This window comes from Onychostoma macrolepis, chromosome 14 (assembly GCF_012432095.1).
Source record: "Onychostoma macrolepis isolate SWU-2019 chromosome 14, ASM1243209v1, whole genome shotgun sequence".
Taxonomy (NCBI): domain Eukaryota; kingdom Metazoa; phylum Chordata; class Actinopteri; order Cypriniformes; family Cyprinidae; genus Onychostoma; species Onychostoma macrolepis.
In genome coordinates this window covers 18,480,493-18,504,520 of record NC_081168.1, presented here as the reverse complement: position 1 = coordinate 18,504,520, position 24,028 = coordinate 18,480,493, and the positions used below count along the sequence as shown (strand labels likewise).

Genomic DNA, 24,028 nt, shown 5'->3' with positions numbered 1-24,028 from the left:
CCTACATTTGCTGAGCAAAGAAACATCAAAACAGATGCACAATAAGAGGTAAACATGCTAGAACTATGCTGTGTTTTATCTGAATAGTCCAATTATTTTCTGAAACTCTAAAGAAAAGGTCTGGAATTCCTCTCAGCCGCTCTGTTGGTGTATGTGTTTGGAGACAGGCGGTAGATGTTAAATGTTGGTAAGGAAATCAGCGTGACCTGCTAGCCAGTCATCGGGTTAATGAGGCTTGCGCGAGCTGAATAAATGGGCACGCTCTCAGTCCAGGGGTTCTCCATTCATTTTTTACATGAATATTTAATTCTCGCTACCCTACTGCCAGCGCAACAGCCTGCAGCCCTGAGCAGACAGGGACACACTCCCCATCTGCTGTAGGCCCTGAGACGGGGGTGGCGGTGGAGGACCGCGGAAGGTGTTGGGAGCATATCAAAGGTCAGTTTATGAGCCCCCATGGCGTCATGGTTATTAATGCGGTGTTTAGTCACGTTTTGGCAGAAAAACGTCAAACGTGATGAGCGACTATGAAAAACAGAAAAAATAAAAATGCATTATTCCAATAAGAATTCGAATAAGTGTTTATCCTGAACTTTTTAAGGTGCAAACGCAAAATACCCTGTTGCCTACACACTTCGCCAAACATCAGCTTACGGACTTTTTATAAGCTTGGTTTTTGGTAGGCTACATCATTCATTCAAATAGTATTAAATAAGGGCATAATATAGCCCTACGCTATTTTGTCAACGCGATTGCTATGGTTTCCTCCTCAGGCTTGAGATTTTTGTTCGTGAGCATCTTTTTAAGGTGAAAATATGCGCTAAGACAAACTTGAAAGCCTGTATATATAGCACAGGCGCATATAGCCTAGTATAGGCAACAAAACTCCAGAAGTAGGCTAGTGGGAGAGCGTGAAACGATGGATCCTTTCTTCGGAGCTCAGTCAAGCGCGGGTGAATGATCCGCGTTTGACCGGGGGTGCGCGTGCATCGCCTGTTTTTCTCTAGTTAATTAAAGACCTGCCGAGATCGAACGCTTCCACTTTTCACACAATAGACAATATCACAGGGAAACAGTGAAAATCGCTCGGCCTATCTCTACACCGCCCTTGATCTCAGCCCCATGTAATTATTCCAGTTCAGCCCGAGGTATACGGACGTGCTTCTATAGATAGCCTACTGACTTGTCACTCTGTCTAATTTAGGGGTTTACCCGCAAATTAAGCAAATTAGTGGCCTCATTAATTTTGGGAAGGGAAGTAATATTGTGTTGAGCCTAAGGGCTCATTAAAATCCACAGTATATTAAGATGGATCAATGCAATCAATGATTAGGCTACAGTAACCATTTGTTCAATGCAGTGGTTCCATTGATCAGATCTTTGATGTCAATAAAGAATAGCCGCACTCCGCTATTTGAAACGTTGCTATTTTCATAAAAACTGGAGATAGATAGTTGGTGACATACAATGGTGTTGTCACCATTTAGCTACTATTTTTAACTTTTGAGTCAAAAGTTGTATGTGTGTTTTCTCTATTAGTAGTAATTAGCCTAGGTTATTATCATTTTTGTCGAGGTGCAATCTTTCAAAATTTTGTTGTCAGTAAGATTTGTTATTATTATTAAGATAAACTTTTGAAATGAGTCTCTTATGCTCACCAAGGCAGCATTTATTTTATAACAAAAAGCAAAAACAGTAATATTGTGAAGTATTATTACAGCTTAAAATAACTGTTTCTTATTTTAATATGTTTTAAAATGTGATTTATGCCTGTGATGACAAAGCTGAATTTTCAGCAGCCATTAGGCCTTCTCCAGTTGTAATCCTTCAGAAATCATTCTATATGCTGATTTGGAGCTCAAGAAATATTTTTGCTTCAAATTTTTGTGGAAACCACGATACACTCTTACAGAATTCTGTGATGAATAAATTGTTTAAAAGAACAATTTTTGTAACAATGTAAAAGCCTGTACTGTCACTTTTGATCAATTTGATGCATCCTTGCAAAATAAAAATATTAATTTATTTAAAAAAAGAACCTTTGTAAGGTAGAATAGATGTTGAAGATGGATTACTGAAAGTTATTATACAGTGTTATGGTAGTCAAATCAACTATAATTCTGCTCGTCAGTAAAGATGTACAGTTGGCTACATGACGCGTCATGATGACATATGGACAACGAGAGGCGCGTGGCACACTCATGACCCTGGGCAAACAATTCAGCAGTGACACCCATAATTCAATAACTTCAAATAACTTTGCTCTCACAACACATTCTGTGTCATGTGACTGTCAGAGAGGTCTGCACACAATCCACACCTGAAGAGTTTTATATAATCAATGAGTCTGTTTTTTTAAATGACATGTGGCTACAAACAACAGAGGGGAGCTTGCTTCAAAAACAAGACAAGGCAAGTCTTCTCTTGAAATATATTAGCTATACACTGACTATAAAGCTAATAATAAGAATACAGGTAATAATAGTAGCCTAGATAATCTTGTACCAACAAGAAAAAACCTAGTGCCTGTTTATCATAGGAAGTACATTGGTTTATGTTTAGTTTTGTTTGCTTTTAGTATACATTTTAGGTTTTAGCAATCCAAAAATAGAACTGGTTAGAGTTTGTCTATTATTATTTATTTATTTTCTTAAACTAGCCTAATATGGATGGATCGCCTCTGGTGTTGAGGGGTTTCAAACGATCATGGTGTTTTCTCCACATTCCTACAGATGGCAGTAATGTACTGTCTAGACAGAGCAGAGCGATCGGAACTTCTGAAATGTTTGGACATGGTGAATTTTACATTGTTAACTTGCCTCAGAGACGTTTGATTTTATCAAGCAGCTGGGCCATTCAGAAAGAAAAAAAAAAACATTCGAGTCCTAATGTGTCTGAATGATCAGTTTTCTATTTTTTAATTTATTAGATTAACTAAAGACCATAAAACATTCTGCCCCAAAGTTATGTTTATTCTACAGGCTAATTAGTTCAACAGACCCAACATAATCCAAACAGAAGACACTCAAAAGGCTCACCCATTTATTCAGAGGATTATAAATTCTTGCCAAGTCCGAACAGCTGGCATTTCATTGAACTGTGCCCACTCGTTATTCGGCGAAGAGGAAAATGATCTGGCATAAGTGGTCTCTGTCCCTTCAGTGACATCAACACTGAGCAACACGCATGCGTAAATTAATCCAATCAATCGGGCATGTGCGCGTGCGCGCTTCTGTGGTTGAGAAAAGTCGACAACACTGTTCAGTTTCTTAAATCAAAGTGACATCTTTTGTCACTATTTGGAATAAATAATCAATCAGCTTATATTATAATATACATTCACAATAGGCCTACATTTCGTAAATGCATTACATAAAATGATTCACGATTCATCATTCCCATTGATAGTAAAATATTTTAGTAGACCAGTTATACTTTGCTATATAGGTTAAAGAAATAAAACATAATTTTAATTTACGTTTTTGAAACTTTTTAAAAGTACAGTTTGCAGTTGTTTTTTTTATCTATTCGGAGTGTAAAATACATGTGCTAACAAATATGAGATCAAATGGCTTATGTTTCAGATCAACAGAGGGCAGTAGTGCTCCACTTTGTTGTTGTTGTATGGCAAGTTGCTTTCTTTCTGTGTTTTTTCCTTTTTGCCATTGCCCTTAGTAACCCCAGTAATTAAATTCATGGTGAGAGAAATGTCATGGCGTCCTGGTGTTTCAAACTTAGGTTCCTGATCAGTGAAGACTCTCAAAAATGCCCCCATGCCATACCCCTTTAGTGTTTCAAACATGTCCCTGTCTGCTCAATTTTTCCTGAATTTGTCTTCATTTCTGTTCACCATCGGTTTATTTAGTAACCTCATTACATCACCTGCTTTGCTGTGAAATTTCACAGGAGGTGCAATTAGCTGTAATGCGAACTAATTCAATATCAAATGAAGCTTGATTCTAGTTCGCTGACAGTGATTTACTTAAGGGAGAATATATTTCATTTAAGTCATGCAACAATAGATACATTTCTCATAATTGAGACATTATAAGAAGAGATTTAACAATCTAATCAGTAACACCATCAGAGGAGGTTTCAATTATTCCAAGCATTCTTTTAATTGTTTATTAACTGGTGGTTGTTGATTGTATATTAACCGCTGTCACTGTGCATGTCCTTTGGGAAATCTCTATAATGAGAATAAAAGTGACATTCACAGTTTGCATGAAATCTTCTCTCTCGGCACACTGTATTTGATTGAGAGGAAGGTGAGTCGTCTGCGAACTGCATGTCTTTCACCGCCATTTATCTGGCATTTTTGCTTATCGCGGTGACATCACCAATCAATAACTCCTGTTCTGAGAAAAAGTCAACAAAAAGGCTGCTGATTAAATCAGCGACTGACTCCTTTCAAGGTCCTGATGGGATGAGAAAACACAGGAAGCTGGATGCAGAATGCCTGTATATCCTTTCCTGAACCTTCTGTAAACTTCATAAGATTTGGGCTGCATGGACCAACAGGAATAAACATTGTAGGTTTATGAATGTTTCAGACTGGCTCTTGGTTTTTGAATTTGTTTCAATACGATGTTTACATCCTCCGTCAGTGAGGTCTTGTCCTAAGCTGTCTTAGTTTACTGCAGGCAGCTGGAAGGAAAGTAAGGCAGGCTGTGCTCCCTTGGGAAAGGTTCTGGTTCAAGAGAGATGATTTTGCGACCACACTCTGATCATTGAGCCATTGCATGTGAGTTATGGCAAAATGGATCACGGGGACTCATAGAGGCTTTCATGAGCACTGACTCAATCCTCCTTTACTGTTTGGGTTCCCTCTTTAACTCTATCCTTTGTTTTTTTCCCTCTTGTTTTGGTGCTTTAGTTCCTCAAAAGGCCTTTTTGTTTTTAACCAGATTCTTTTTTTGCTTTCATGGATCATCCCCTTTATCTATTTGATCTCTTTTTTCCATCGCTATACCTCTCTCTCTATCTCTGCAGATGCTCCTGGCTGGGAGAGGGCTTCTGAAGGGCAAATGTAAAGCCCAGTGAGCTGCTGTCAGCCTTGCTGCAGGGGGAGATGTTGAAGAACGCCAGAGCAGAGACGTCCCACTCCTCGTCCCATTGTTCCTGTCACTCCGCTCCCGGTAATTAATATCCCCCGTTAAATACAGACACTGTAAATCATAACATGGCCATTATATCTATGGGGAGCCGTCATGCATCAACTGCAGACTTTGACTCATGAGTCTTAGATCAGTTGACCCAGGTTAAGTACATATTTGATGAGTGTAAATAGGAGACTGCATCCCTGGACGTTCACACAACGCTTTCCATGACCTTGCACACACTTGATTGTTGCTAATGGCACGATTAGAAGGTTTGATAGGAGTGAACTCTATGTCTACCAATTTATTATTTATTTATGTAGAATTAACTTTCAAATTAATATAAATGAACATGAAATAATACAATCCCTACCTTACAGATTTATGTTCTCTCATGGTTTGGTGGTGAAATCACAGCATGCTACAAGGCCACAACTCCCACGGTAGAAAGAACTCCCAACCTTCACTCAAGCTGCAAAATCTGTGAGCACTTGACTCACTAACAAGCCTATTTGCACTTTGAATTGAAACTTTTATATATATAAGTACTTAGTTACTTAAAAACACAATCTGCACCATGAAATCACAATTGTCAATGACAACAATCTAATCAATTCTAGATGGACAAAGTCAAGTCCTGCCCTACATTTTTTCTTGTTCGAGAAGCTGTTTCAATCGAATATGCGTCACATTAGGGAAGAAAAGACGGTCACAACTTCTGTTTCATGCAACTTTAAGGAAAGTGTTTAGCGGGCAAACAGATAGCAGTGTAAATGGGGGTGGGGTGGCAGTATAGTATAGCGCAAGGTGCTGCTTGGAAGAAGTCACCCGCTGGGACATAATTCATTTCCAATGAAAGTTGGAGGTGGAATGGAGAGTGGGCTCAATCCCATTAAGCTGCTGCGAATGAGCAAAAGAAAAGTGGAGTGGGTGTCTTAGACCTGTGTGCGGGAAAACATGCTGCTTGTGCCAGGATCCGCCCCTGTGCACGATGGATGAGAATGTGAGATCATTCTACAGACTTAAATAAATGTATAGGTTTGGCTCATTTTTAAAAACAATGTTAGCTTTCTTTAAACTGTAAGTGCAACTGTTTTACGGGACATCACAACTGTGTTGCATGTCTGCAATGGTAGTAACTCACTAAAAACATTTGTTTCAAAACCTAGTTATTGTGGAAATTGCCCAATGCCAGAGATTTCATTTCTTTATTTTTATGTGAGCTGCACTGGTCAAAATGTTTAGATTTATTTTTATTTATTTACTTATTTTTTTTACCATGGCACCCCTTGAAATGTTTTTGTACTACTTTTTTGTTGACACTGACAATGTAGAAGAATTTCAGTTTGGCTTGCTGAAGGTTACTGTGTATCACACTGAGCTTTTTTAGATAGGCTATAGATTTCAACATTAGGTAAAAGTTTACAGGGAAATGTCAGTACTGTAGCACACAGAAAGTAATGCTGCCTTCACGTGCTATCGGAAATGTCCTATTTCCCACTTATGAAGTTGTGATTACGAGCGTGTCGTATTCAAGTGCTTTAATGTCGGAAAGAATAAAATGTAGCATCCCATTGGTTGACAATCATATAAACATTCACCGCACTATACATGCAGTTCGCTGACAATTCTGGAATTTCGGTCAAATACATGCTTATTTCACTGCTTATAAAACATACAATATGCTTGGCATGATCATTCATATCTAGCCTACAAATACACTACTTTAGCGACAAGAAAAAAGGGATATAGTTGTTGTGAGAACAGCATTGACAGCAGCAATGGTTGTTCCCTCCACCATGTTTAAAGTTTATGACCCGCCCAACTCGGAAACTCGGGTATCAAAATTATTTCAGAATTTCCCAGTAGTAAATACAACTTGAGAGGCCATTCACGTCCAATTTCCGATTTGGAAACTCGTATTTACGATAATTCCGATAGCACGTGAAGGCAGCATAAGGCCATAAAAAAGCCAACATTTGTCAATTTAACAAACATCGCAAACATTCCATGTCATGGATATTTATGGAATATTCATTAATGAATGGATTATTTATCTTGGATTATTTTGCATGTGATGGTTCACTGAAAGAATGTTTAGAAGTGAAGTGTTGCCAGTCTCACTCTCACTAAGTGTACAATTTTACTGAGAATCCACGTTTTGCCATATGCATTTAGTTATTTTGCAAATTGTAAACATCTTTTGCATGCATGCTGAATCATGCAATTTGCTTAAATAAATAGAAAAATTCATGCAAATTAATGAGAACTGAACAAATTTTTGAGTAAAATAATAATAATAATAAAAAACAAACGAGCCAAAGCAGTTGAGAAAAACCTTAGAAAAGCCTAAAAATCACTGACAACAACTGAGTGCCTGGTGAATATGCAACTCAGTTGTGTTCATAAAGTGCACAAGAGTGTTTATAAAGTGAACACAGGCATTGTAACAAAGCACTAACAATAATTTAAAATGCAAGTAACACATCTGAGAATGAAATATATGAAATATATTGCAATTATGTGAGTATCTACCATATTTTTAAGGTAAAGGCAGGTGCGGCCATCTGTAACTAAAATGTGCCAGGCTTCAGGTGTTATCTGTTTCCAATTATTCCAGCTGCACAAAAGCTGGCCTTTATGTTGGATGATATTTGCAAACTTGTTTGTAACAATTAGTTTTTACAATTTATTGCACTTTGTTACTCTTCTAATTATTTATAGTGGCTAATAAATCAGAAGTCTCGCACATTCACAGAAAATAGCTTACTTCAACGTTGAAAAATAAGGCGGATATAGTCATATAGACAGATTTTTAATTCCATTCTAAAAACAGGCTTTTAAGTTCTCATAGCTACCATTTACATAAGGCTCCAAGGAAGTTGGTGTATGTGTAAGTGAGTGTTTAACCTCATGATTTGCTACTTTGTTGTTTGTCACAACCAGTAAATCAAGACAACTGGCTATGTTCGTTAAATGCATTAAATTGCAATAAATCTACTAGGCTTACGAAACACTTTTAAGAGCACCGACAACAACTGAGTGCCTAGTGAATATCCTGCTTCATTTGTGTTCATAAAGCACACAGTGTGTTAATAAAGTGAGCGTAGGCATTACAATGAAGCACTCAGTGATATTTGTAAGAAACGAGAGAGACATTTGATTCATAAGTGAGGGCCTATTCTAAAACCCTCCTTAAAAATGAATATATGATGAAAAGATGCCTCACATTTTTTCATTAATCTTTATTTATGAGGCTTTATGCTGAGAAATGCTGAACTCATCTTCGAGTGTCTTATTGCTCTTGATCATCTTCTGTATTGTGTAACGTGCATAACCTTTTGGCAGCCGCAGAGAAGTCGATAACAATAAGTGTACAGTTACAGTCCTCTAGTGGTCCAAAACCGCTTCCAACCGAGTCTTAATTACTCATAACACTTCTGCAAGCCCAAAGACAGCTCAGTGCAGCTGTAGTCTCTTAGCGCTCCTTCCGTCTTATTTAACTACCGATGTTTTCATCCTTACGGGCAGCGCACACTGCTGCCGAAACACAACAAGCCTGAGTGATTGGAAATTTAATTTTAACTCAGCTGTTTGTTTTATGTTCCCTATAGTAGTAGTGAAATTACCCATGGCATGGTTGTGATTGCACGGTGTTTGTGTGTGTGTGTGTGTGTTATTATGCATGACTATGGTGATGGCACATGTTGATGAATTATTTACCCACCCTCTTGTCATTTTAAACCCATATGTTGTTGTTTTTAATCTAAGGAACACAAAAGGATCTAAAATTAACCTAAATTTCACTCTCTTCTTCACACAAAGCTATCATATGGCTTTAAAATTTGGAAAATAGTGCACAAGTTGAAAAGAGCACTTTTATGGTTTTATTTTCACTTTTACAAAGCCTCACATCTCTCTCTCTCTCTCTCTCTCTCTCTCTCTCTCTATAGTATACTGTACAGTATATGGACCCTGGACCACAAAACCAGTCATAAGGGTCAGTTTTTTAAAATTGACTTTCCATTGATGTATGGTTTGTTAGGATTGGACAATATTTGGCCGAGATACAACTATTTGAAAATCTGGAATCTGAGGGTGCAAAAAAATAAAAATATTGAGAAAATCGCCTTTAAAGTTCTTAGCAATGCACATTACTAATCAAAAATTAAGTTTTGATATATTTACAGTAGGAAATTTACAAAATATATTAATGGAACATGATCTTTACTTAATATCCTAATGATTTTTGGCATTAAGGTAAAATCGATAATTTTGACCCATTGGCTATTTCTACAAATATATCTGTGCTACTTATGACTGGTTTTGTGGTCCAGGGTCACATATAATATATGTGTGCGTGTGTGTGTGTATATATATATATGTGTGTGTATAAATAGATAGACAGACAGATATATAGATAGATAGATAGATAGATAGATAGATTTTAATTTTACTTTCAGGTTTGAATTGCAGTCTTGTATTGTATTGCATCCTGTTTTCTTACCTCAATTTAATTTCAATTGAAATTTGGGAATTGAACTAGAAATGTCAATTATATTCAGAATTGTGCAAATCCCTGATAGAACAACAGTGAGGATAAGTAAATAATGAATTAGAATTTCTCAAAATATTCCTCTGATAGTGGAGTTGAAAGAAAACACTTTCATTTTCTCTGAACTTTTCAAACATAACTGCAGTTGCACAAATCTAAGCAGTGAGGGGATAGCATGCCGGGCCCTGATGTGTTACTAGAGGAGGCATGGACAGGACAGGACCGCAGCTAGGATGCAAAGAGACGAAAAGGAGCACGTCTCCACCATCACCTTTAAAATGCATGAGAGCTTCCCCAATGACTGGCGTTCTGTGCCATGCGCATGACTAATACTGCCTGGAAGTCACTATGTCTCCTCACCCGCTCTCCATGAGCTGAATTAATTGGCTGTCTCAAGCGCACATGCACGCAGACTAGATCCCCAAAAAACAGCCCTCCTTAAAGTCGGTGGCTTTAAATAGAATAATTAAACCAGGGGGAGCATTAGTTAACTAGTAGCATTTGAGAGAGTGGCTGTTGTGGATATTTCGGGTCGGCCACACATTCAGTTATGGGTCCTTTATGTAAAACATAATTTTACGGATGAGCAGGGCTGCATTAGGGGAGTGAGACATCGGCGCTAGTTTTAGTGGTAATGGACTTGTAGAATAAAGTCTGCGTGTGTATCAGTGGTGTCAAGGGTGAGGAGGAATGTTAGTGAGACAGTGAGTGCAGGAGTCTGGGCTTTTTTTGAATGGTGCTGTTAAATTATTAAATAGGATACATGCATATTTAAGGCTTCACAGGAGTCAAGGGGTCTTTGCTATCAGTTTGAAGTTCTCTCAGATTTCAACATGAAAATAAGAAGTTTGAGCATCTGCACAGAACTTTGTTCTATTTTATATTACTCTTTGTTCCATTTTATATCGCCTCACTGTGTCTCATTCAACTTTAAGCATTGCATCAGTGCATGCATAAATATGTTTCCTGCTGAATGCAGCATTGTTTTCCAACAGGATTTCATACTACGCAGCACTGTTGAGTCACTCCTTTTGAAATCCGAAGGTGCTGAAAGCTTCTTGATGAATGTAGAGCACAGGTAAACGGAGATCGTGCTCTGTGGTAAATTCGGCGAAACCACTTTGAAGATATTTTGTCTGGCCTTTGCATAGGGGTGCAGTCATCACTGCAGGGAGAGAAGTATTCAAATTCGGAAACCTCAGCTCAATGGAGAAAGAGACCCCTGTCTGCTTGTGCTTTGAGTCATATGTAAAACCCTTCCGTGCAGTCATGATTGTGGGATGGGAGAGAAGCTACTGTTAAAACCTGATATCAGCCTAAGCAGTGGTGTTTGTTGGTCTTCTGAATTGAAGAGGCAAAATTTCTTCTCTGCATGTGGGGTTTTATTTGTGTCCAGTATAAATTCATGCTTCAGTTCCACCTGATGTTAAAAACATTCACAGCATTTATTGGAAAAAAAAACAAAGTCCTTTATGTGAAATTGTTTCGAATGTGTGTCTTTAAAAGATAAGTTCACTTCCAGATTAAAAATTTCCTGATAATTTACTCGCCCCCCATGCCACCCAAGATGTTCATGTTTTCTTTCTTTGGTCGAAAAGAAATGAAGGTTTCTGAGGAAAACATTCAGGGGTTTTTCTCCATATAGAGGACTTCAAATTGCAGTTTCAATGCAGTTTCAAAGGGCACAATCCCAGTTGAGGAATAAGGGCTTTATCTAGTGAAATGATCGGTCATTTTCTAAAAAAATAAAAATGTATATACTTTTTAACCACAAATGCTAAGGTAAGGTATGTAACCACAAATGCACTACCTTCCTTACCTTCAGAGTCTAAATACACAGGACCCACAATCCTTCACGCTCAGCATCCAGAGCAGCTTCAATCAAATCCCTTCAACCGCTGTTGTGTAATACATTTTGTGAATGTAGGAATAAGACTGATGGAGAGAGAGAGAAAGAATGACAGTGACACATCTCTGAGGAATAAGAAATCCTTCCCTTTTTCCTCACACCAGAAAACTAAATATAAGTCTCTACTTTCCCTTACTGCTTTCATCCATGTCCAGTTAGCAGACTGGCGAGAGGTGCTCCAAAAACATGAGAGGGAATAGCTAAGGGGAGTGTGTTTTTTTGGCATATGTTGAGAGCTAAGGCTAATGCAGGGCCCATTATTCAGCCTGGCCTGACATTGTCCACCTCTATAGTCCCCAGCGTGACTGGCTGTCTGCACTGCACTTGCAACATCAACACACAGGGCTCGGGCGGTTGTGCAGCAATCACTGTGGAAGCCTTTAACTCATAGGCGGTTCAGACATTGAAGAAAACACATCCCATAATGCACCTCCTCGCTGTGAGCACTTGAAGGAATGGAGTCCAAGAACCAGCAGCCAAACGCAGTTGCCATAGCTGCACCATTACTTATTAGGATTGGCACTTTGTTTTCCACACGGGAGGTAAGAGCACTGCTGCTCTATATGGCTCTGTTGATTACTGCTGCCTCCCCACTGGGACAGAATGGGGAAACACACAGAATACAATGAAGTGATTCATGAGGAAATCACTTATAGATTAAAGGTGCTTATAAATCATGCATCTTTTCTGCCTATAGGTCTGTTTTTAGAGAGAATCTGTGGTGGCAGTTTTAGTTTGGAATAGACAGCTGTGCTATTTTTAGGCCCTGGTTATGATCTGTTTAAGAGGTAAGAGAGTAGATGCACATCCATAGTAATTTCTTTTGGATGTGAAAACATGGCTTCAACATGCATGCTGCTTTTGGTCATGGAACTACACTAACTACAAGTAAATAAATAAATACTTATAAATGTACAAATTATTATTATTATTTTTAATTAATTATAAATAAATTTTTGCATATTAAAAATAATATATATTTTTAAAGAATTAATGATAAATTAACTAATTATTAATTAATATTTTTTTTATTTTTTTTTAATAATAATTTGTAAATATACATTAGTCAACTAGCCAACTGGAGCATTGCTAACCATCTCAACCTTGACCAAACAATTAACAATTCCTACATTTTTACAATAAGAATATATTGAACTCATAACCTAATACTAAAATCTTATTGGTTCATATGAGGTTGATCCAGGAACTCTTCCTTGGCAAAATTGTGCCATTATGCAACAGATTACAGCCTGGATCCTTCTCTCCTTTGACACATTTACTCTTTCTCAGTGTTTCTCAGCTTAACATCAGTAAGTCTCCTAGTATTATGGATTTACTATTAATATCATGAAATTTGGCTTACAGTGCTACCTCAATAAATCCTTTTGAGGCTGGTTCATGACACAACTGGGCTAAATACCTCAGATCTATAACTATAAAACACAAAATCACATATATCACAGAGAATGCAATGCTATGCTTTTAATAGAGTAAGGATAATGATGAATCCAGCAAACTCTTAACTTTGTTTCTACAGTGTTTGTAGTTTTGTGCATTTGTGTGATTTTGGAGCCCTCTAGAGTTAAGTGTCTGGAATTCACAGCCCGATCTCACAGCAATTCGTACATATTTTACGAGGTGGCTAATTCGTACAAATTTGTACGACTTCACTCGTACAAATTCATACGGTTTTTGCCAAATCGTATGTATTATATGAGTTGCACAATGAATTTGTACGAATGACCTACACCTAACCCTGCCCCTAAACCTCCCCGTCACAGGGGTTTAGACAAATCATACAAAATCATACGAGTGAGGTCGTACGAATTAGCCACCTCGTAAAATACGTACGAATTGGTTGTGACATAGCGTTGGAATTCACTGTCATAGCTGTACATGTGCATTTGTTGCTGCCGTAAAGAAACCCGCCTTTTTCGCAGAATTTCATACTTGCTCACTTACTCCCAGAACAGACGTTTGGACTATGGGAAAGCAGCTAAAGACATTTGTCTTATTAGAAGTCAGTTTACCATCAGAATGATTTTGAAACTGATATTTCAAGGTAAATACTTACATATAGTTGCTTTAAGTCCACATGTTTTGATTTGGACTGACAATTATAGAATTACAGAAAATAATAGAAATTGTATACAATTAATTATGCCCTGACTCTTAAATAGTGTAGGTGAAATAGAAAACAAATAAACAAAACTGCAAAATGGAATTCTGTAGACTGTAATCCAGTGATAGATGTATATTCAATGACAAATAAAGCATTATATTATACAATATATTGACATTTATAGCAACTTTTTGTAATTGTAATCTTCAAAAAAATAAAAAATAAAAATAAATAAAATCTTGCCATAGTCTACTCTTTGAGTTATTTTCATTTAGGTTCTTTTTTCTCACCAACATATTAATATTTTATTACAATTAATTATATGAATAAATTCACATATCTTATATTTTTAATGGACTGACAAGTCTAGTTTTGATTTACTGTTACCAAGATCTGTATGAACATTGTTCCCACTTTTCCAAGACAGAATAAAAGTTTCATTATCACCTAATGAATACTTTATTTTATAATCCATTAATAATGTCTTTGTAGCTTTGTTTTTGTAGAAAGTTTTTTTTGTTTTTTGTTTTTGTAGTAGGATGACTTTGGTCAAGAAAAATATAGAAATGCCTCCAGTCTTTTAATTTCCGTATATAAATACCAGATCCATGTATCATATGGATGCGTTCAGTAGCTGTTTCTGTCATTTTCTCTCCACATTTGACATCTCCATATTCTAGATAAATATTATTGCCACACACATAATGGCCATGCTGCACACTATCCCTGACAGGCTGTTTGTTTTCTGTTGAATGCTGTTTAATTGACGGAACTGTCTTCAGAACTAATGTCGCCGTGGCAACGTGGAGGTGATTAACAATGCACGGACAGAGATTGTTTGCGAAGGGTTGCTGGAATGAGTTTCAGAAAAAAACAAGCTCTAGTTTGTTATAGCGGGATTCTATCGACTGCGTCCCAACCTAATGTGCTTTATAATTAACAGCAGCAATTTTCAGCAAATAGAGGCCCTTCTGTTTACAGTACAGTGGGCTGGAGGAAGACAGGGAGTTGACATTTCTGAAAATGCATTTGATTGATCTTCACCTCCCCACTGTGGGCTGTAGATGAAAAGGGTTAAGTAGATATTTCTCCTCTTTAAAGAGACCCCGTCCTTGTGCCTTTCCATTCAAGGTGGGCTTTAGCGCAGTGAATATCTCATGCTTGGCACTTGTATGGCACTTGCTTTCATGCAGTGCCATAATCCGTGATCTCAACCTTGTTGGGTGGTGTGAGCTTGTAAATTTCCTTTTTTATTATTTGCAATACCAAGTACACATACAGTATTAAAGAACAACCCAAAACTGAATGATTATTCACCCTTTTCTTTATATAATAAAAGTGAACTGGAACTGTTATATTCTAAAATAAGTAAAAAAAGCAAATTCTTTCAAATTTAAGTAATTTGATTCAAGCTTTGATTTCACTATATTCCAAATCACACAATAGCTAAAATTAATTTTGTTATTCACTCAAAATTCTGACCTTACCTCTCCCTGTGAACAAATCGTTCGTTTGAGTCAGACAATTTCAGTAAATGAATTGAACCAGTTTATGAGCTAGTCTGATGTTTCATTCCTGAATAAAAAAAGTGGTTCTAGAGTTAAACTCACTGCTTCAATCCCCATTAATAGTAATTGCATTAAAAAAAAAAAAAAAAAAATCAGTTGGCACATTATTAAAAATGTATCTTTCTTGTTCCATAAAAGTCATACACATACAACATATGCAAGAAGGTATTAGAGAATTTACAAGAAGGTATTAGAGAAGTAGTAGGAAAAAGAGATTAAAAAGACTCTAAAAGATAAAAAATATGTCATTTGCCCCTCTGCTGGGTGCTAGATTGTATGAACAAGGAAAAAGGGAAAAATAAAATAAAAAATCCATATACTTTACATTATCACACACACACACACACACACACACACACACACACACACATATACATATAACAAAGTTCTTACTACACTTTATATTTGTTAAAGAACAAGTGTTTTGTCACCTACCCTGCTGAAATGGAAAAAAAGAAAAAGTGAGACAGGCTCATTTATGGTGATGTTTAAGGTGACAAAATGATCTTTGTGTCATTTTATCTCACGCCGTCCTCGAATAATTAAAAGCTCTCTTCTACAATCCACTGATTATTAGTGACAGAAGTATGTGTAAATTTCCAATGAGCCTATGTTGCAACAAATTGTTGGTGCTTGGAAAAGCAAGCATTACTATTGCTGTTGTACTATTGCTTCTTAAGTGTTAAACTTAAAAAAAACACGAGGTATTATTATTATAATAATAAATTGTTAATTTTTGCCACTTTTATGTATTAAATTTACATATTTTGCTATATTTCATCAATGAATTTTCATTTTATATAATAAAATGCAAATATTCAAAGTTTTATGTTAGTATTTCCCTAAATAAAAATGTTCTTCACCCAAATCCATTTTCTTCCATTCAGTGTAAAGGCATTGTGTCCCCAAACTCATCAAAATTCCCTATCATCTCTTGAGGGACTGTTCCCAGCTCTTAGATCTGAATTTCTAGCCTTGAGCTGCGTTAGATGGGTCCATTACCAACTCAAATAAACACAGACAGACAAACTGATCCTCTGCTCTATGGTTCATTAAAATGGAAAGTAATAAAGACTGCTAATAAGGTGAGTGAGCCAGTACAGAAAAGACCCTCCTTCTCAGTAATGAGCCTCTCTGTAGATGTATTGTAGCAAATACCAAAGCTTGCCCTGCAGGCCGACAAATCAGATTGAGAACGTTGGTGCTCACATGGAAACTTTGTATAACCCACAGATGAAACTAACGTTTGAAGCTGAGTTAGTCTGAACAATTTGAAGCCTAATGTAAATAAGGGATAAAGTAAAATCCGCCAGAGATTTAATTTGTTTTTTTTTGATTACATAACTGTTCACCAAATAAATAAAAATATGGATGTCACAATTCAGCCTTTTTTTCTGACTTGAATTGCAAGATTGTGAGATATAAACTCAGAAGTGCGAGACATGAATGCAGAATTGCAAGATATAAACTCTTGTGAGAATTGTGACATATGCTGAATTGTGAGACATAAAATTGCAATTCAAAGAAAAAAAAAATCAGTACTGTGCAATGTTAACTCAGTTGTGAGAAGAAGAGTCCAGAGTTTTTTGTGAGATAAAAATTACCTTTTTAATTTTTTTTTCAATGGGGGAAACAAATAAACAAAATTGCGAGATCTGAGTTACTACCTTTTTTATTTTTTTTATTTTGTTATTCCATGGAGGAAACCGCTCTCCACAACTATGAATATTAGGAAATATATGACCGCTGTATGTTGCAGTTGACTAAACAAAATGAATTATTCCAGGGAGTCCTGTAATAAGTAAAATTAGCCCGTTTTCCTTAAAATTGGTAGCTTTTTCTTTGTTTAGGACCCTTGAGATACAGTCATGTGTCATTTTATTCATCAAATGTTCTGATGTTCCCCTACAATTCTTAAGGCAAAATAAATGTCTAATCAATCAATCAATCAAACTTTATTACAGACTCAAGGTCCAGATTTAAAAAAGACAATAGACAACATATACAACCCATAGCATCTATCACAGACATAAAGAGTTACAAAATACAGCAATACCAGTGTCTCCACAGATTTGACTGATACGGTGTATATTTGATAAACCCACAATAATCTCATTTTTAGAAGCATTAAGCCGGCAGATAAATCTATACATAAGATTTCGTAACAGTGCACTCACAAACATTTCACTTGCACTATACCATCTAGGTCTCTTTAGTAAGATTCTCATTGCATCATTATAAGCTACTTGCAGCTTCTGTAGACTAATGAGCAGTATAAAGTGTTGTACAGTATGCTTTGAAAAGTGACACCTTTACCTCATCTGAACAGAAAGTACGTAAAAAAGTATATTCGCCTGCATATACATCATACGGCATTGCCTTTCAATATCCTCATCATCTGTCATGCGTTCAGTGATAAAATGTCCAAGGTATTTTACTTTCGCACACAGAGTGAGACTCTTGTTAGACAACTTAAAAACTGGAAAATTTATACTTTTATCCTCTTTAGTTCTGCAAATCATAACCACACTCTTATCAGGATTATATAAAATATCATGTTCAAGACCATAATCAGAACACACAGTTAAAAGCTGTTGAAGACCAGCACTGCTAGGACTAAACACCACAAGATCATCTGCATACATAATATGATTCACTAAATTATTCCCAATCGTACACCCAGTTTTACAGACATTCAAACATTCAGATAGCTCATCCGTATAAAGATTAAACAGAATTGGGGACAAAATCCCTCCTTGTCTCACGCCGTTACTAACCCCAAAAGGGGCAGGGACCTTATTGCCCCATTTTACTCGCATCATCTGGTGGGCATACCAATAAACCAGGATTCTCACAATGTATTTTGGCACCCCTCTTTGTCCCATTTTAAAAAATAACTTAGCATGGTTAACCCGATCAAAAGCTCTAGATGCATCAATGAAACACATACAAACTGATGAATACTTATTTAATATTTCCTTTAATACATAGATGCAAAGATCAGTACCATGTTTAGCCTTAAATCCAAACTGGTTGTCTGTAGAATTAATAAACACATTTAAACTATCCAACAAGATTTTTTCCAGCACTTTAGACAGGATACTAGCTAAGGCTATAGGTCTATAATTATCTATGTTACCTACCATTCCAGCTTTGTTCTTAATAACTGATACTAACAAAACAGACAACATTGAATCTGGTAACACACTATGAATCAAAAAGCCAGTAAAACAGACAGCTAATAAAGGGGCTATCCTCTTACTTCCATATTTAAGATGTTCAGCAGAAAAATTATCTAGGGCACTAACTTTGTTTAGGAGGCAATTTGCTTATAGCTTGATCCATTATATATAACTTGAATATTGTCCACATTATACAATTCATTTTGAATGCAATTAAAAAGACTACAATAATGTTGTCTCCATAATTCCACAATATTCTCTACCCCAGAAACTCCATCTAAAGTATAAAGAAGAGATACTCTGCAACTATTAAGAATTCTGACTTCTTTCCAAAAATCAGTAATATTATGATTTAGAAGCTACATAGCCATAGAATCAGCCCTTAAGATTTGCTCATTTTTACAGATAAAACGAATAGCATACTTATATCTTGCATTTGTAGACTTCTTATACTCAGGCTCAGGCCCTTGCCTGGGTCTACCTGCCATAACCCATAATTTATAAGCTACCTGGGCTTCAGCCTGATATTCAGCTACATATTTACTCCATCCAGGCCTAGTCTTATTCATTATACCCTTTGATTTAAAAAATGACTTACTACAACCATGCAAGGCATTAACTATATCATTATACATTGAGCAGATATCCCTCTGATGATTTACATCTTTACACTTAACATTGCTACACATCATTGCATACCTAGGTAAATGAATATTACTCAGGCATTTATCTGTACTTACATAATAGGCTAAAAGGTCCTCCTTTGTAAGTCCTGACCAATCCATTTTTGCTGCATTGATATTACTTTCATTATAGACATCGCTATGAAATAGTCAACATTTATCACCATAGACACAGGTATATGATCAGTTGTTACTGTATCATATAAGATACTCATATCCCTCAGCGAGACATGTGCATCAGCTGTACTAATTTAATGGTTTAAGCATGATGTAGTGTTCCAAGCCTCACTAACATAGGTATAGCTATCTACAGATAAACACACTTCACTTGACAAAATGAGATTATTATCTTGGCAAAACGGAACAATATGACTAGAAAATAATGAATTTCTATCTGAAATGTCTGCATTCATGTCCCCAATACACACTGGAAATAGTATAGTAACTTTCAATAAAAGAACTGATAAAAGCTAGTCTATTTAAATACTCATCTTCATTATGATGGCATTCGTAAGGTGTATACACATTCAGAATAATATATTTCTTATCTTGATAAATAATCTGTATTGCAATACACCAATTAACATCTAGTCTAACCACCTTAACCAGTGAGTCAAACTTTTTTTTCCACAGTATGGCTACACCCCCAGATATCCTCCCTTTAATTAAATCCATACCAAGATCTGTTGTGGATTCACCAGCACCATTAAAGTTATCATTAAGAGAGTTCAATTTATCCAAATCTTGCATTGCTATAAATGTCTCTTGCAAGTATAAAATATCACAGGTCTCCAAAAGACTGTCCACAACCATATGGCGAGCTTTATCCCCATCACTCTGGCCCACACGCAGAGCACGACAGTTATATGACACAACCCGAATGTCCATGGGGGGCACCAATACTTATTTATTCTACTTATTTATTCTTCTAGGGTGCACACTTTCCCCAGCGACTGGTGCAGAATTAGACCCGAGACTCCCCCCCTACGCGGCTCATAATAGCATCTAACAAAAGCACCTTCGGGCCAGAGCTGCGGGTCATACATTTCACTGACTTCATTACATTCAGCAGATATTTTAAATCAGGGGTGCCCAACCCCGTTCCTGGAGATCTACCTTCATGCAGAGTTCAGAGTTCCTGCTTTAAATGAACTGTATCTGCTTTGTACAGTTTCAATCTTCTGACAAGAAACATCGCGACCGAGTTTTTCTTTCAGATACTCAGACAAAAGTCAAGGCATCTAAGTCAGGTGTAAACTTGGAGCCAAAAACACTCACCAGTTTGGTCTTGACCATTCTGATGTTGCCCACAGCTCCAGTACCAACAACAGACATGACATTACCTGACTTCTTTTTCTGCCTGAGAATGACAGGAAGCGATCTTGATTTAGTGACAGCAGCATTCTCAAAACCTTGTTGATGACCCTTTTTCACCACACGACTCCAATATGTGGAAGATGTTAATCCTGTAGCTCCCTCCATTGTCACAGTACTTTCCACTCTCTGAGCATTCAAAGATAAGGACCTTGCCACCGCAGCTCTTTGCCAATGCCCATCTCCAAAGTTTCCGCCGATGCGGCCCTGAGTGCCGTACCCTCGATCCGTGTAGCTCTGACCATTGCTGCCGACATCTCCGAGCCACCGTCTTGTGTTGGATCCGTCGATTGCTCCAGAGCACACACTCTTTGATTAATATCCACTGTAATGGCTCGTAGATCTTCATCCACATTAGCATGTAGTTGCAGTGCATGTTTCATAGAACAAAGCTCAGTACTCGGCTGCTCCATTCTTCCAAGCAAACTTGAGACATCGATGCTATCAAAGGACACTGCTGGCAACTTATCCAAATAATGTGAAACAAATCTGGGGATATCTTCACTGAATCTGTTCATCACTTTAAGACAGCTTTTTATGTTATTAACGTCTTTCTGTGGCCCTTTATGAGAAGCATTCTGTTGTGTTGTAGGACATAATTCAAACAGTACCTTCTTTGAGACCTCAATCCAATCAGAATCAAACGTCTTTGCAGCCAACAGGACAATTTCATCCTGACTTAGAGTCTTTATTTTAACAGCAATGAATTCCTTTAAAATGAAGGAATTCATCCTCTACAATAACTTTGCCGTCAACAGTGTTATATATCTCAGGTTTCAGACGTGATCATTTAAACACAGACACAGACGCAGCCAACTCTCGTGTTGCAGCATCCGCCATATTGTAACCTAAGATAACTAAGGTCTTTTTTTAGGAAGCAGGAGACTTAAGGAAAAGTTGCTCTTCATTTAATCTTTTGCTGTCTAGAAGAAATAATTGAGATTTTGAAGACATCACATTTATGATTTATTTTATTTTTTTTGTTCTTACAGGTCCCTGCACCCCCTTTTCCCTAAGCAGCCCACCGTCCCATTAAAGTAGACAACCTTGTCTCACATGGCAGGTGTTTTCTGGAGGGTCGGGCAAAGGAATGGCAGCAGAAGGAGTTCTTGTCATGCAGTGCACTCGGCTTTGTCCTCACCATGAACATCAGACGTTATAATCACCTGCCTTCAGTGAACTGCCATTGAAAGGTTGTAATCTAACAATGTCTGCACACCAATTATCCTCTAAATGAAGTTTTGCAAAGCCTCTCCGTCAGCTCCAGGACAGGCTCCTCGAGATGTTTTTGTGAAGTTGTCATAATTCTCATCTTTGTGACTAATGCTACGTGAAGGAAGATGATCGCTTACAGCTAAATGAAAATTTTTGCACAGAGAAATTCTTATAGGGGGAAAGTGCCAATAGTATGACAAGCGAGGTTTTAAAATAATTACATGCTAAATGCACTGTTCACTGCAATATAAACAAGCATTTCTACAAAATATAGGGAGTCATCACCTAAGATGTTGCTTGAAAGATCTTTTTAAAAGTCAAAAATTACTTTTTTTGGTCTTACTGTAATTAATCAGTGCTCGTTTTTATGAAGAAAGCAACTTGTCTACGCAAAATGTATTATAAGTTGCTTCCTTTTTGGCTGATGTCACTAAACCATCTGTCACATACTGTATATTAAAATACATACAAAGGATGAAATGCAAACAGAGTGCAATAAGAATTGTATTGAATTGGAAGACACAGTAGAGTACAAAGAACAGAATATCACATTTTTTGCAGAAGTAAAATGGGTTGTGAACTGTGTATCATGTTGACTTCAAGGTGATAAACTCAAATATGCATCACTGTTGCAGACAGTGTGAATTGCAGAGAAAAGAAGAAAAAAGTGAAGTGAGAGGAGAATGCTTAACATGACAGATGCAGTGGGTGTGTTGACAGAAAACAAAAGAGCTATGTGGGAAGAGATTTGGGCCAGGTTTAGTTTAAGGCAAGAACTATACAGTGCCATACTGCCTGACTATTCTCTCAAGACCGCAGCAGTAAAACTTCAGCAGTGTGAGCCTCTCATGCAGAAAGAGCAATTATATAGGAACACAACAAATCTATCTAATCTCCAATCGCATTATTTTTTTTTTTGCAGTGCTCAAAGCTTTCCGATGAAAACCGGTGAAAACAAAGAACAAATTAATCCAAGCCTCAGGCATGCGAGTAATAAATAATCAAGGTGAAAAATCTATAATTGTGAACAGAAGTTCATTTAAGAGCATTTATTGTAAAGAGTTCATACAAAAGCCAAAGTCTTGATCTCTGTTTCATTTAAATGGTCCATTCAGAAAGACATTTCAGGGTTACAGAGTGGCAGAAAACTAAACGTTCTCGTGTTTTTCACACATGCACATCTCGAGAATTAACAGCCCCTTAGATCAACCTCGAGCAGCATCTTGGTGATTTTCTAAAAATATAATTTCAATCCACTGATTTTTCCATTTTTGTTGCCTTGACAACACGTCTAAACAAGGAATGGTTACCCGGACAACAAGCCCGAAAGACAATCATTAAAGTCATCAGTGAAAAGACATGCTTGTTTTGCTCTGTGACTGAGGGCTAGAGCACTTGGGCAGGAGCTCTCGCTGAACCCAAATTAAACAATAAACAAGCCATCAGCGAGAAAGCAACATCAGTGCGTCTCGTGCAATATAATTCTCAAACTTCACCTATTTGACTTAATGAACGCAAATGCGAATAGCATATGCTTCTGATCACACCGATGGAATGCGAGATTGGTAAAATCAAAGAGATTGATAAAATTCATAAAATGCAGTTTAAAGTTGCTACAGTGTATAATGAGTTATAGCAGGTGGGATTGTGTGTCTGCACACTTGACCGTGTCTCAGGGGTTGTTTACCTTCCCGCTGCATAAAAACACGTCAAATTGGCCCAATCAGAGCCGCAATTGGTCCTGCATCGGCCCTGCTAACCCCGCAGGTGATCCGGACCCCTTTCTACTCGACTGACCATCCCAAACCGCACGAGCTTGTTGACTTACTGAGGGTTTGTTTTCCCTGCCCGCATCTCCATCAACGCCTGCTCATTGTACTGTAACAGTAGCTATCAGAGGAGAATTGTCACGGTGACTGACTCACAGGAAATGGCCATTTCCTTGCTGATTGTGTCTGTTGTTTGCAATTTAGATGCCACCCCCGAACTGGAACGCTCCTGTGCTGCCGAGATTGTTCCTGAGTGGAGACAAGGTCTCTCTACACAATCAGCAGGCTTTAAGAGCAATCTGAATCACAGTCTATTTCACCAGTGATGCTTTTTTCACCTCTTCTCATTCTAGATGTGGTTTCCAGTGATTGTGGATCTTCAGTCACGGACGGTAAACAAATGAGTCACAGAAAGAGATTCAATTCAGCTGTTTGGAAAATGAATCAAATTAGCTTTTTAGGTTAGTAGCTGGTTATTGCTCAGCTGTTGGTGCACTGTAATTTCCCTTATGTTCTATGTTGAAAACCTAATAAATTAGTTTCTTTATAACC

General features: G+C 37.2%; 1 long non-coding RNA gene across 2 annotated transcripts; it reads left to right on the top strand.

Annotated features, from left to right (window-relative positions):
* The first annotated feature begins 81 nt into the window (after positions 1-81).
* LOC131553602 (uncharacterized) lies at positions 82-24,028 on the top strand. 2 transcript variants are annotated; one of them, XR_009274217.1, is made up of 6 exons: positions 4,423-4,532; positions 4,644-4,744; positions 4,993-5,138; positions 21,485-21,685; positions 23,681-23,740; positions 23,830-24,028. It is a non-coding gene; the product is annotated as an uncharacterized LOC131553602 (long non-coding RNA). The 2 variants fall into 2 exon arrangements; XR_009274218.1 differs by lacking the exons at positions 4,423-4,532; positions 4,644-4,744 and adding an exon at positions 82-438.